Raw genomic sequence first — 14703 nt, forward strand, 5'->3', positions numbered from 1 at the left:
TTACTTGGCTGTAAAGGATAGGAGGGTTTATTTCTACTTTAAGGTTGTCAGCAGATTTGCCTCTACAAACTCGGCAATGCCTAAAAATAGAGCGCAACCAAGCATGTGCAGAGCAGGGTGCAAACTGTGCGTTACTGGATTTTATACAGTATAGGCACTTATATTAATGTTTTACATAGCTATACCTGCAAAAGGGGCCAGCCTGAAGTCATCTAGCAGTATTCATTTTCTAAGTAAAGTTCCACTTTAATACAATGGCCAAATAAAGATAAATCCACAGACCTTTTTTAGGTCCTTTTTGTGGCCGTTATTGGTAAAATCGTCACCCAGTCCTACTTTTGGATGGCAGTTTGTTGTCTGGCATATCAGACACCAACCGACCAACTACTCAAAAGGAGAAAGATTGGTTGGGCACTTTTTAAAATCATCTTGTTTACTATTTTGCCTAACATAGGTTGGCACGGTTTCTGTCCTCATGTGAAGGCCCCCCCCATTCCTTCATTTGGTTTATCATGCATGAATGTTTGTGCCTAAGTTGTAGCCTGAATGATTTGAGAATGGTAAGAGTGCACCTTCAGGGCTGTCACAAACCGGCAGAAGATTTCAGGTGCAGTTATGTTGGGAACTCTAAGTAAGTCCTAGGTCTTTCCAACATTGGTCTCCTCTCCTCTTGCATGTTCAAGTTTTTTTTTTTTCTACAGCATTAGAAACAGACTGGTGGGCAGCAGGAAGAAGTAGTGTATTCTGGATCACCCTCTCTCCTAGTGTAACATGAGACTTAGAAGGGGGATGTGTGCAAATGCAGAACAATAGACCATCCCACTTTAAATAATTCAGCTTGGAAATCAGGGGGGCTTCACCAAGAACTGAGTTTATTTGTTAGGGAGTTTTTCTCCAGAAACCAGACCTCTAAATACCATCAACCTAGCCAACGTACGTCTATCATTTCACTGCTTACACTACTTGATTTGTTGTAGCCGTATTAGTGCAATTGTGACAGAGAAAATTGAGTACTGTCCGTGATACTTTTTTTATTTGCACTAACATACAATTTTTCAGGACAAGCTTTCGGGGTATGTCCCCTTCTTCAAGGTCCAAGCAGTACTCGAGTACTGCTTGGACCTTGAAGAAGGGGACATACCCCGAAAGCTTGTCCTGAAAAATTGTATGTTAGTGCAAATAAAAAAATTATCACGGACAGTACTCACTGCTTACACTAGAAGCAAATGCTTCTTATACATAGTTAAATGCAGATAACCGGACAATTTCTGTGACTTTCAAGTAATACTGAATAGGTTTACTTACATCACTGTCAAACCTTTCGGCCCAGGTGCTCCGTCACAAAACAAGACAGTCAAACGTTTATTTTTTTTTGGTTGAGCATGCACATGAGCATATGTAGATACAGGATCATTTGACAGTGTCTAACTAGGCTTCCTACTATTTGTGCACTGTTTTATTTTTATTTTTTCAGATGATTATCTATTTTAGTCTGTTGCTGTTTTAATTTTATTTAAAACACTACTTTGTATTCCTTTTAACCGATTTTTATGTTGGTCAAACTAGCTAACGCAATCACTGGATGTATGTGGGTGTTTAGAGACGTAATGACATGCCTAGCTTTAATTTTTTTTTTTCCCCTTCCACTTTCTTTTTTTGTAATATTTTCTTTTTCTTCTGAAAAATTTGAACTTTAAGCCATTGTTTGGTTTAAAGGCTAATGCACTTGACGGCTGTTGAGATACTAAAGTGTACTGTATGTGTTGCCTGCTCACTAAGCTTTTTTGAATAAGGGCAAAGAATGGTTGGTGTACACATGGTAGTATTGGCTCCATGTGGATTTTTCTATAGCTAGCTTTGGACTCCATTCACGCTTGTGCAACTTGTCATGCATTTTTGGACACCCCATGTTTTCCCATGATAACCATTCATATATGTGCGACTTAAAGTTGCAGCGACGTCAAAGTAGTTCATGCACTACTTTGGTCTGACTTTCATGCAACTTGAGGGCCATAGACTTCAATGTTATCTCTCAAAAGTTGCATGAAAGTCGTACCTGAATGTTATACAATGCAACAGTTGTTCATTATCACTAGTCAAAGACAAATTCGTATCAAAGTTGCACTCTGGAGTTGAACAAGTGTGAATGGAGCCTTAAGGTTCTTTAAAGCTCCGATTTTGCAAAGGAGGAATCTGAATGTATGTTCAAGGTCAACAGAAGCTGAATGTTATGTTACATATGTGGCGAGTTATGCTGGCCACATATGTATTAATCCCACATGCTTTCGATAGAATCAACCAAGGGTTGATCATATTGGATTGTCTAAAGTTCCATTCATTTCTGCTAATCTTTCCAGTATCATTTTGGGTGATTTTGACTTAAAGGCAGAAGATTGTGTCACTTTCACTCGAACAAACTAATTTATTTACACATGGAACTCTTGTTGTCACAGCATAGTTAATGTTAGATCAATGTGGGGAAGTTTTACTGTTTCTGTACTCTTTGCCACATTTCATCAATAATACAGTTGGAAACAGATTTCAGAAAGAAAATGGAATGCATATACAGCCAAAATAACCAACAGTTCTACCTTCAGGCACAATGATGAATTAAGCCCAGCATGCACTAACCCATAGCAACCTATCAGAAACTCTTCCACTGTTAATGGATCGTAAAATTGGAGAAAGTCCTAGGAAATAGGTAACCAACATGCCTGGCATGTAGACCACCTGAGGACCTAAAGTGACACTTTTTTTACTTTGCCTATTCAGGGAAAACAAAGTGTACGTATAAAACCCACCAACCCACTCCTCTCAGGCAATAACGCCACTCCATCTGTTGCACTCAGTGCAGCAGATCTAGTTTTTCCGACTATGGGGGGCATTTAAACTTATCCATAATGAAATACTCAGGCAATAGTCTGTCTATGTATGAAGCATTTTTTTAAAATCCATATAGACTTTTTTTTTTTTTTTACAGGTCTGAATGCTGCCTATTGTAATCTGGGCCCATGCACACTGTAAGAATCAGCAAACTTGCATTTCATTTAGATCCATAAAAAAAATCCTGCATCTGAAGTCCTGCATAATAACATGCATCACAAATGTTCAGAGGGACATTAGGCAGCAGAAGCCATCTGTCTCCTGCCACCAGAAGGATGCCAGATTGTAGAAACTTCCTGTGTCTTAGCAATGGAAGGATGCTAGGTGGTAGAAGCTGCCTGTCTTGTAGCAATGGAAAGATGCTAGGTGGGTAGAAGCGGCTTTTCTTCTAGCAACGGAAGGATGCTAGAAGCCACCTGCGTCCTAGCAACAAAAGGATGTTGGGTGGTGGAAGTCGCATCCGAGCAGCAGAACAACATTATGCAGCAGAAACAGAAGGCCATTTACGTTGTATGCACATTAACGCTGCTCAAACGTTAAGTGTGTACAGCAAACCCAACACTTTTTACGCAGGATCCTGTGTACTAGTTGTGTTTACTAAATTGTACCAAGGTTTGTTTTTTTTTTTAAATAAACTTAAGTAAGGAATAAAACCCCTGTCAGGTTTTAAATTGCAGTCTGTATTGTTTGGGGAGATTCCAACTCTGGCCAATGAAATGAATAAACGCCCAAGTGCCGAAACACTTTTGCAAAAACGCAGCTTGATGCTTTTTTTACGCTGCTTTTCTTCTGCCGGGAGAAAGGCCTATAGGAGAGCTGGGCAAACGCTCAGTGTGCATGAGGCCTTAGATTTATGGGTCCATTCATAAAGTAGAGGTAAAGCCGCAGTTGGGTAAAATAATGCACGATTATAAAGCAAAGTGTTATGTGACATTCAGAGTTCTCTCTGCTGCATTAAGCAAAGAGGACTTCATAAGGTATGGCAGGCTCCTCCTAATCTTTTCATGCTTTAAAAAAGGGGTCTCCAAACTGCAGCCCATGGGTCAAATTTTGTCCCCCACAGGATTTTATACGGCCCTCTGATTTAAGGGGGAACCCTGATGTAAGAGGGTGCTTTGAATGAGACCTCTGATGTAAGGGGAACTCCACTAAGACCATTATGAAATAGGGACTCTTATGTAAGGGGGACCCAACTTGGATGCCGATGTAAGTGGGAACTCTGTTGGGCTCAAGTTTATCTATAATTTCTTTGCTTTGTTTTCCTGAAGTTTTTTTTCGGCCTGCCAAAAATAACATATACTATGGGCCGGTCCCTGTAATGAAAAGTTTGGAGGCCCTCTATAAAAAGGCTTTGGGGGAAAAAAAAACCTTTAAAACAGCATTACTCCACTGTAGGAACTATAAAATGCTCCAACTTCTTCAGTTGCTCCTCTTCGTTGCTCGGGTTGATAAAAGGAAAAAGGTAGTGTCCAAAAACAAAATGCCCCCACACATAATTTTATATAAATTTCTACATATTACCAAATCTTTCACATCATCAATCGTTTGTGGAACCTTTCAAATATTTTTTGGTTTAGGTTGCAGTACTTTTGTCAAGCCTTGACAAAGCAGTCCTTGAAATGTGCTTCCATGATTGCTGTTTGCAGTAAATATGAGTCTTACATGGAGTGCTGGCCCTTTCTTCATGCTAAGTCTCTTGTGGCACCACCACTGGCCCTTGCACCTTGGAGGTTTTGAGGCAAGGGGTTTGCATGCGGGATGGATATATCTTTCATTAGCCAAGTAGAGGTGGGAGCAGGGCACTGAATATGACTATTTAATCAGTAGGTAAGAGGTCTTTAGTTGAGCCAAGCTTTTGCAGTTCTCTACAAAGTAGTGGTCCCCTCAGAAATTGGAGTCAACCAACCGGAGAAATCTATGTAAAGCTGAGCCGGAAGGAGCAACAAATGCATTTTACAAGTCCAAAAAGTGTTTTATTGGTTCAGCAAGGATAACAAACGGCAGCCAACGCTTTTCAGAATCAATAGCCCCCCTTAATCAGGACTTTAAGTAAATTACATAATTTCTGTTGGACACAAGGCTAAGCTCCTGGGTATCTCAGTCAAGGCCAGGAGGATAAACATTAGTGGGTGCAACACATGTGTCGATACTGCTCTGCTGTTTGAAAGACACTCACTGTTTACTCTCCTGACTTTGAGATACCCGGGAGCTTGGCTTTGTGTTTAATACAGCCTGTGATAATTTCTTAAAGCCCTGATGAAGGGGGATTTTTGCCCCCAAAATGCATTGGATGCCTTTTGTTAACCTGTGGTCACTTGCTGAACCAATAGCATGCTTTTTTTGGCCTTTCAACACTTTTGGCGTACCTTCTGGCTCAACTATACATTTTTCATTAGTCTCACATCCCTGTCCCTCCAGGTTAGCTTGTATCCTGTGGTTGCTTATATGGAAATGGTTGCTGACAATAGGCTTTATGTAATATGAAAAAGAGAAAAGGGGAGGTGGTAGAATGCCTATAGCAATCCCCCAGATAATAGATTGTCTAACCTGCTTGTCGAAATCTGGTCGCCACCTTTTCTGAGGGGGAAATAAATGCTGACCTTACTATTCCTTTAGTGACATGTTCTAGATTTACTGGTCAGGCTGGTGAGATGCCAAACAGAAGGCAACCCTAATGAGAGACACATGGAAGCTGGTGGATGTAGGCAACATGCTTTCCTCCTACCATTCCCCCAGTAGGTGTCATTGTCATGTCTGAGGGAAACAACTCATCGGATGATATTCTTTCTGCAATGATGAATTATAGGGTAGTCTGGGATATGTTGGGTTACTGTGGATACTTTAAGCCGGCCATAGACTAATCCAAATTCAACCCATTCAGCAGGAAGCAGCCAAATTCCAATCTATGGGCAGGCTGTTTGTACTACAGTTGATCTATCAATTGGCTTCAGTACAACCAGCCTGTTGGATTTTGTTCGTTCGATCGCTGCTGCTGGCTATAGCTGGCAGCAGTGATCATTGTACAAGCGGTCCCTTAGTTGCAAACATCTGACTTACAAATGACTCCTACTTACAAACGGAGGGAGACAACAGGAAGTGAGAGGAAAGCTACCCCTAGGAAGGGAAATTCACTCCTGTAAGAGTTATTATGGGAAAAAGGTACCTTCATTGATGCTTTTATCACCAAGGCTTGCTTCCACAACAACCCAAAATTTTCAAAATCCAATAGTCATTGGGACAGAAAGTGAGGTTAAATCTCCTGAACAGGGGCACAGACAGCAAAACAAACCTTACAGGGGTAAGGTAGCACCCTTCCCTATGCTATCCAAAAAGCTCAATCTTTTTTTGGCTGGAGCTACACTTAAAAAATGTACCTGTTCCAACTTACAAACCAATTCAACTTAAGAACAAACCTACAGACCCGATCTTGTTTGTAACACGGGGACCACCTGTATTCTGACAGCGGGAGGTTTCGCTGCCATCACTGACTGCTGATGGGGGATTTGAGCAATTTCCTTTCCTTCAACCCGTAGTGAAGGAAAGGAAATTGCATAATGCATACCCAACCTTAGACAGCACAGAGTCCTTCTTCAGACATTTTGTTAAATGAGGCCTATGGACTTTTTTGATAAAGCAAACACACAGAGCAACTGCAATAACCAAAAACTTACAGTAGCCAATCAAACCCCTGTTTACTGCAGGCTAAGTCAGTAAAAGACATTCTGTTTGGTTGCAATGGATTTCTGCCATTTCCATGTTAGTTTGTGCAATCTGCTTTAATATTACCATCTATACATGACTGGGTATGAACTGAATGGATTGTCGCATAAACATTGTTGCCTGTAAATCTTGCATTCCAATTGTATGATTGTACAGTGCACCTAGGATTTCCTGAAACCATGTCATATGAAAGTATAAAGGCAAAACCTTTTCTTTAATTTTGGATAGAGTGGGGATGGATTAGTACATCTGTCAGGTTTTTATTGCTGTCTGTGCCCCTGTTAAGGAGATTCAGACTCTCTATTTGTCCCTTTTACCATTATTGAAAGTGAAAGTAAAAAAAATCATGTGTTGGATTGTCCCCAGAAAACTAATAGAGGAGATATTTTCCAATAGGTGACTCTAATTCTGGTGACCTGGGGTATCCCAAGGGATTCCCTTATATTGCAGGGATTTCCTCTCACTTCCTGTTTAGGCTATGGGACAGGAACTGAGGGGAAATCTCCCTACTGGGAAACAGATGGCAAAAAATTATTCGATAGTCCCCTCTTACTCTATCCAATATGTAAAAAAGTTTTGCAGATCATGTCTTTTTGAAGGTTTACATAAACCACCCTTTCACTTCATATCTTGGTAGACCCAAGAGTCACCATGCACATTACAACTAGTGGTGCGCCGAAATGAAAATTCAGAATGCACGTGGCCGAAACCGGAATGGACAGTTTTTTTAAATATATTTGTATTATATTTGACTTTTTGATTAATATCATAAATTTAAATGCACTGGCCTTGCAGTGTTAAAAGCTTGCTAGCTGCATTTTTAGTTTAAAAAAAAAACGCACCTCCTTATTGAAAATGCAACAAAAAACACACCCGTGTTGCGTTTTTCACTCACATGACCTATGAAATATGGCAAACGTTTTTCGGCGGCCATTATAGCCACTTTTTTTTTTTTCTTTTTAACCATATTTTTGGCGGCCAATGTATCCGTGCATTCCTAAGTTACAACCTGACCATGCAGTCTTTGTACAGTCAACTTATAGATGTACCAAAACCTATGTCATCTATCCTATCAATTCATATCTAATCAGGCAGAAACTTGCTCTACAGATCTAAAGCAGATTGTACAAATCAGACTGTAACCTGTGTGGTGAACTTGAACTGTAATGTGCATGAAAGTGCAGAAATTGTACAATCGGATTGTACAACGTGGAGCCAGCTTAAGTCTTTGCCTTATTGAATGAGCTAGTGTGCTGCGGATAAGTACACCATTTTGCAGTGACAAATCAGAATGTGTGGGCATCGGAAGTCGTGTGGTGTCATTGTTCCTAATATTACTTTGTGTCTTCCTTATTTTCTTTGTTTTTGTTAGTTACTCACCAGCCCCCCCTAATTATTTTAGGATTTTTGCGGGTGCGAATCTCACCGGTCTGGTGACCATTCGAGCCCCCTCTTGGTTCTGAAGTGGTTACATACACAATGGATTCTTTGTCATAACGCAAAGTGCAGAAACCCATCACAGCCAATCGGAATTCGTTTTTTATTATTCTGCCGAAGCTCTAAGCTTCTAATATCTGATTGGCTGTAATGGTTTACAGTACTCCACTGCTGTTTGCGCTATGCTAAATTACGTGGTTTTTTTTTTTTTTGGTCTTTTTTATTTTTATTTTTTTTTTGTTTTTTTTATCTCTTACTCCATTTCCATCTAGTTTTTGGTCTTCTGGGGCAGGGAGGGGAAGAAATAAGAGTGTTATTATAAATACATATATTTTTTGGTGCAAGACGAGACCTTCTGTTTTTGAAAACGTCTGTAGAATAAAAGTTACAACTATTTTAAGACCGAATAAAATAGAGTGAATTATTTAAACAATGTTGCCTGTGCTTTATTGAAAATCTGACCCTTCTCTACAATGCTGTGACCTGACATGTCTGGGTTGCATCGAGTTTTGTCTTCCAGGATGTTGTGGTTTTAAAGAGAATGTCACTAATTTAATTTTTTTTCTTTTTTTTTTTTTTTTTTTTTTTTTTTACTTTTTCATTTGTGGTTTGACAGTTATTGGATGTCGGATTCCTAAAGCTGAACTCCATCCTTCCCTTCAGTCTTGCACTGTTGTACAGGCTCCTCTCCTGTATTGAAATTGCTTACACGGTTCACACTGCAAGCCACTCACAATGTGCACTAGAAGGTGCAGCAAGTCAAATAGGGTTGGCCTCATTTCCTCCCCATCCTGACTGTCCCTGGCCCGCCCCATTCACTCATTGGATTTAAGTTTTTTCAATTTTATAGTCTCAGCATCTAATGTGGGCAGTACTGGTCTGCATGCAAATGCATCTAGCCTAGTAATGTCAAGCAAACCCCCTACTATCAAGTAATTTCGATATTTGTATAACTCCTCCTAAGAGCCAGCCCACTGCTTGCATCAGGACTAAAGCTGGCCATAAATGGTTCAAGTCTCTACTGGTTCAGCAGGGACCGGCCGAGATTAGATCCATCTATGGGCAGGCTGATTGTACCCAAGTCCATCCATCAGTCAACTTGGGTACAACCTGAATGTCCTATTTCTAGCATGCTATTAGCTGCTAGCAATAATAATTGTGTTCTCCTGGCAGGGACGGCTCCCCCAATCCCCCCCCCGCCCAACCCGGGAGAACACAATAGCTGCACGGGAGGCATTCCCCCATCAACGCTGACCGTGTTGATGGGCAATCAATCGTTTTCTTTCCTGCAACCCCAGGGGGAAGAAAAATTGCATAATCTATGGCCTGCCTAAGGGCTCTTAAAAGCAGTACTGCGGCAATAAGGCAGATAATAGCTGGTTGGAGGCGTCAGCAGAGTGCTGTATATACAATTCTTGTAAACTTCACAATACCCTGATGGCCCTTCCCATAAGCTATTATCTGTAGACATTGTTAAAAAAAAATATAGTATGGCGCTGTCAATTAAAGTGATTCCAATATATAAAGTGCAATCCTGTGTCCTTATTATATGCATCAAATGTATCCCTGTGTCTTCACAGTAGGTGCAATGGTTGGTAAACTTAATTTGATCAAACATAACTAATTGTATAAATATAAAAGCAAAAAAAAAAAAAAAATGTAAGTGACTTCAGTGCGTAAACAATCAAAGATCCATGTGTGTCGGGCCTAGACATCGGGAGATTATCACAATCCTTAAACAGTGTTTTATAGTGCCAAAAAGAAAAAAATGTAGATCAAACCAATGGATTCATAAATAATCATTGACATTCAAATATATAAAATTTGTGATTCTGGTACATAAGTTCCTTGTGTCTCAAGGCTGGACACCTAATAATCAAATATCAGAAAGGAAAGTACATATTCATAAATATACTCCTTATATAAAAAGGTCTTTTCTGTGAAGTTGTGTTCTTTCCCTTCACCGATTCTAGTTTGTGACCGATACCGTTTTTTTTTCAGAAAATGCTGATATCGGCCTGCAATAATCGGCCTTACCGATAATCGTTCGATCCCTAGCATGTAGATTAACCACTTGCCTGCAGGCCACTTATACCCCCTTTCTGGCCAGGCCAATTTTGAGCTTTCCGTGCTCTCACACTTTGAACTACTCACTCATGCAACACTGTACCGATATGAAATTTTTGTCCTTTTTTTTCACACAGATAGTGCTTTCGTTTGGTGGTATTTAATCACCACTGGGTTTATTTTTTGCGCTATGAATAAAAAAAAGACCAAAAATTTTGTAAAAGAATAAATACTAAAAAAACAAATGTCCAGGCACATAGAAAAAATTCCAAGCAAACAACCAAAAGAATGAATGAAGCTGTGGCCGCTGCTGTCCAAAACTCATAGACCAATGAGATGAAAATATACAATCAGGGGAAAAGACAGCGCTGAACAACAGACATGTACAAAATCCTCAGGTATGAAGCAAAAACTCTTTATTTTATTAAAAGTGAAGGTGATCACCAAGGTTTCTGCAAGTCTCTACATGACCATCTATAGAGTGCTGTAAACCTTGGTGATTACCTTCACTTTTTATAAAATTAAGCGTTTTTGCTTCATACCTGAGGATTTTGTATGTCTGTTCAGCGCTGTCTTTTCCCCTGATTGTCTAAAAAAACAAATGCATTTTCTGTTATAAAGTTCTGTTTTAAAATTTTGCAAATTAGTAATTTTTCTTCATAAATTTTGGACAAAAGTTATACTGCTACACATCTGTAGCACCCTAAAGTTTAGGCAGGTTTGCTCCTAAATTTACCAGGTAGTTGTCTTGGCCAATTGTTAGGGTGAAATAAATTGATCCCTAAGTCTAGAATTGCTGCACTTCTCTCTTCTGTCACTGGGTGGCCGGGTACCTGGTGACATTATATAAGACAAGAAGATGCAAGGACAGATTAGGAGTATATGGGGTGTCTCAGCCAATGGGCAGGGGTTTTCTTAGGCCCCTTAGCCTGCTGGGAGAACCTATATATTTGGGTGGAGTCAGGTGATTGGGGTCCTGTGCCACCTGGACGGCTGTCTCAGTGGACGTGTGTTTGCCTGGGCTGCTAGGCTGGACTTTGGGCCTATCCCGGGAGCATCTGGCTGCTAGGCTGTCTGAGGGCCTATCCAGAAGCAAGAGAGCAGAGTAGGGTTGGGACTGCGGCTTGCAGTCCAACCAGAAGTGACGGTTCTGCCAGCCGGAGATTCTGTTGTGGTCGGAGGTAGAGGGGAAGCTGTCGCCACGAAGGGACGATCCACCTTATTACCAGAGACCACAGTGAGTAGCTGAAGCAAGTACCGGAGCAGAATTCTCACTAACCGAGGACGGTGAAGAATTGGGAAACTTCAGCAGGGACCCAGCCAGTGGGGTGAAGCTTGAGGAGTATCTGGCGTGCCAAGCCAGGGACCCAGCAGGGAAGTGGGGGTAACGCTTGAGGAAGATACTAAGTAAAAATATTGGAAGAGCTCATGGGATTCAGTGGCAGTGAATCAGCAAGTCTAGTTAGAGAGACCGGGAGCTCAGTGGGCTAAGAATCTACAAGAAGTGATTATAGGAGGAGTAAAGGAGTTCATTACAACTTGTGCCAGGAACTGTTATAAGACTGTTGCCATAGGAGACAGCGCTCCTACACATGCACATGTGGTGTCTTGCTGGATGCCTTTCCCTGCATGGCTGTCTAACTGTAAAAGTCTGAGTCCGCCAATTAACATTGCAACTACCTAAGGGTGTCCTGGCTCTAACCCTCTCTCCCACAGTTCTGTTTAACAGAAAATAAATCTCTTTGCATTTAAGAAGTGTCTGGCACCCATTAATCTATCTTGCACTACACCCATCGTGCCTTGTAACCCATTCTACAAAGTAGAATGTCAGCTGTCCCTGTCTCTGGAGGTTCTCATTAGACTAAAGGAGACCTGGGACCTCGCTGCACACCCCCCAAATGACCCCCTTTTTTGAAAGTAGACATTCCAAGGTATTTATTAAGAGGCATTGTGAGTTTTTTGAAGTTGTGATTTTTTTCCCACAATTCTTTGCAAAATGAAGAATGAAGATTTTGTGTAAAAAAAAATTTAAAAAATGTCATATTAACGGGTTATTTCTCTCACATGGCATATGCATACCACAAGTTACACCACAAAACACATTCTGCTACTCCTGAGTATGGCAATACCACATGTGAGACTTTTTCACAGCATGGCCACATAGAGGGGCCCAACTTACAGGGAGCACCATCAGGTGTTCTAGGAGCATAAATTACACATCTAATTTCCTGACAACCATCACACTTTTGAAGGCTCTGGAGCACCAGGACAATGGAAACACCCACAAAATGAACCCATTTTGGAAAGCAAACACCCCAACGTATATTCTATGAGGCATAGTGAGTCTATTGAACATTTAATTTTTTTTTCCACACATTTTTGGAAAATATGGAATGAAAATAACGCATTTTTTTAATGCATTTTGTACACATTTTTACGGCACTGACAGGGCGCTGATGAGGATCCCCTGGTAAGGTGGCACTGATGAGCACTCACTGATGTGCAGTATTGGGCACTCTATTGGCAATGATGTGTAGTATTGGGCACTGTAGTGGCAATGATGAGCACTATAGGGCACACAGGATCGAGCCAACTCAAGCTGCTGCAATGTTTCTCTAATCTCCACACCGATATAGCATGAGAGGAGAGAGAAACACTGCAGCAGCATGAGCTGAATCGGGCATGATCTCGGTTTGTTGACAAAGTGATCGCTCCGTCATTGGACGGAGTGATCACGTGGTAAAGGGCTGCTGCGATTGGCCATTTACCCCAATCCACGGACCCAGCAATCATGGACACTTCCAGATATGCGCCCGACAGTGGTGCATTTAGGTTTTGTGCTGCCCTAGGCCTGACTAAACTTGCGCACCCCCTAATTTAAATATAATCCACCCCTTCCTGTTTAAGACCCACCCTGTCATCTGTAAACGACACCCCTTCCTCTTTAGTTTCCACCTTTTTCTCTTTGAGCCCCACCTCTTCCTCTCTGTACATTAAAAGTGTGTACCAAGTGCAGCCTCATCAATGCAGCTTCACCAGTGCCCATCAGCGCCCATCAATGCAGCTTCACCAGTGCTCATCAATGCAGCTCCACCAGAGCCCATTAGCGCAGCCTCATCAGTACCCAATAAGGGTCTCCAATTGCATTCTAATCATACCAAATGATGCATGCCCCCGGTCGTACTGGGAGGCCGTCATATGAAATCCACACAGAAGGAGAGCCACACCGTCAAGCCATCATTTGACGGTGGGCCTGCGGCAAGTGGATAAATACCACCAAAAGAGAGCTCCATTTGTGTGAAAAAAATGATAAAAATTTCAAGGGTACAGTGCTGCATGACCATGCAATTGTCATTCAAAGTGCGACAGTGCTGGCCCGGGCAGCAAAGGGGTGAAAGTGCCCGCTATTGAAGAGGTTAAAGGCCAAGTTCACCTTTTCATGAAAAGATGAACAGACACCAAATATCCTGGAACACCCCCCCCCCCCCGACCCTGCTGCACATAGTGGCTTTAATGCTAAAAGCTATCGGTGTAATGGATTGTACATAAAATACACAACCCCAGAGTGAGTATTCATCATATTTCTCACAATGGCAAGTGCTCATTGGTCAGCACAACCACACGACCATGCTGACCAATGAGAAGCGCATATGAGGCTTCTTCCTGGAAAGTGTTCCAGAAGAAAGAAGCACTTCTTATTGTCTCATTATGACGGATTCGGACTGCGGGGCTGTTTATTGCAGTCTTAACAGGGCAGTATGGGATATCGCAGCCGCTATATGCAGCGGTGTCTAGAGGAATGTCTGGAATATTTGTAGTTCACCTTTTTAATTTTTTTCTAAAAAAGGCTACCTTAAGTTTTATCTCACTTTAACATTTTAACCAACACTGTATTTTCCTGTGCAAAAAAATCTTGTCTGTAGCAATTATCAGGTTTCTGTTAATTTTCCTAATGCAGATTAGAAAAAATAAACCCAAATCTGGATTTGTTTTCGCTTCCAAAAGCCCCAATTTGCTTGTCTCCAGATTTTTTTTTTTCATTTTTTAAATGGCCTATTTAAATTATGGGTAGCCACCCTACAGTCACATCTTCTGACATTATCTGTGTATCTGTTCTACAAATATGCAGGTTGTAATAATTCAGTGCCAAATTCAGCCTTGTTGGTGGTTTTTCTCCTTGGTGCGTAGCTGCCCTCTAGAGGTGAGTTTGTGGTACTGCGTCTGTCTAAACATTAACCTCCAGACAAATTTCAGTGGTACACAGGGGCGGATCCAGAGTCTAGTCTCGGGAGGGGCACCGCCAGAAAATAAGGTGTACCTGTACGCCATTTTGTGAAATAGCCAGCAAAGGCACGCGTGCTGATTGGCCAGAGGGGGAACCAATCCAGCGGGTCCACGTCCGCCGGCCACCTGCAATCGCTCCACACAGAGATAGAACAGCGGTCTGCTGATGTAAACAAGGCAGATCGCCGTTCTGTCAGAGATGAACAGAGTGATCTTGTGTTCCTGCTAACCAGGAACACAGTTCACTCTGTTCATCTAGTCAGTCCACCCCCACACAGTTAGCAAGCACCCCCTAGGGACACAGTTAACCCT

This window comes from Aquarana catesbeiana, linkage group LG01 (assembly GCF_042186555.1).
Source record: "Aquarana catesbeiana isolate 2022-GZ linkage group LG01, ASM4218655v1, whole genome shotgun sequence".
Classification (NCBI taxonomy): domain Eukaryota; kingdom Metazoa; phylum Chordata; class Amphibia; order Anura; family Ranidae; genus Aquarana; species Aquarana catesbeiana.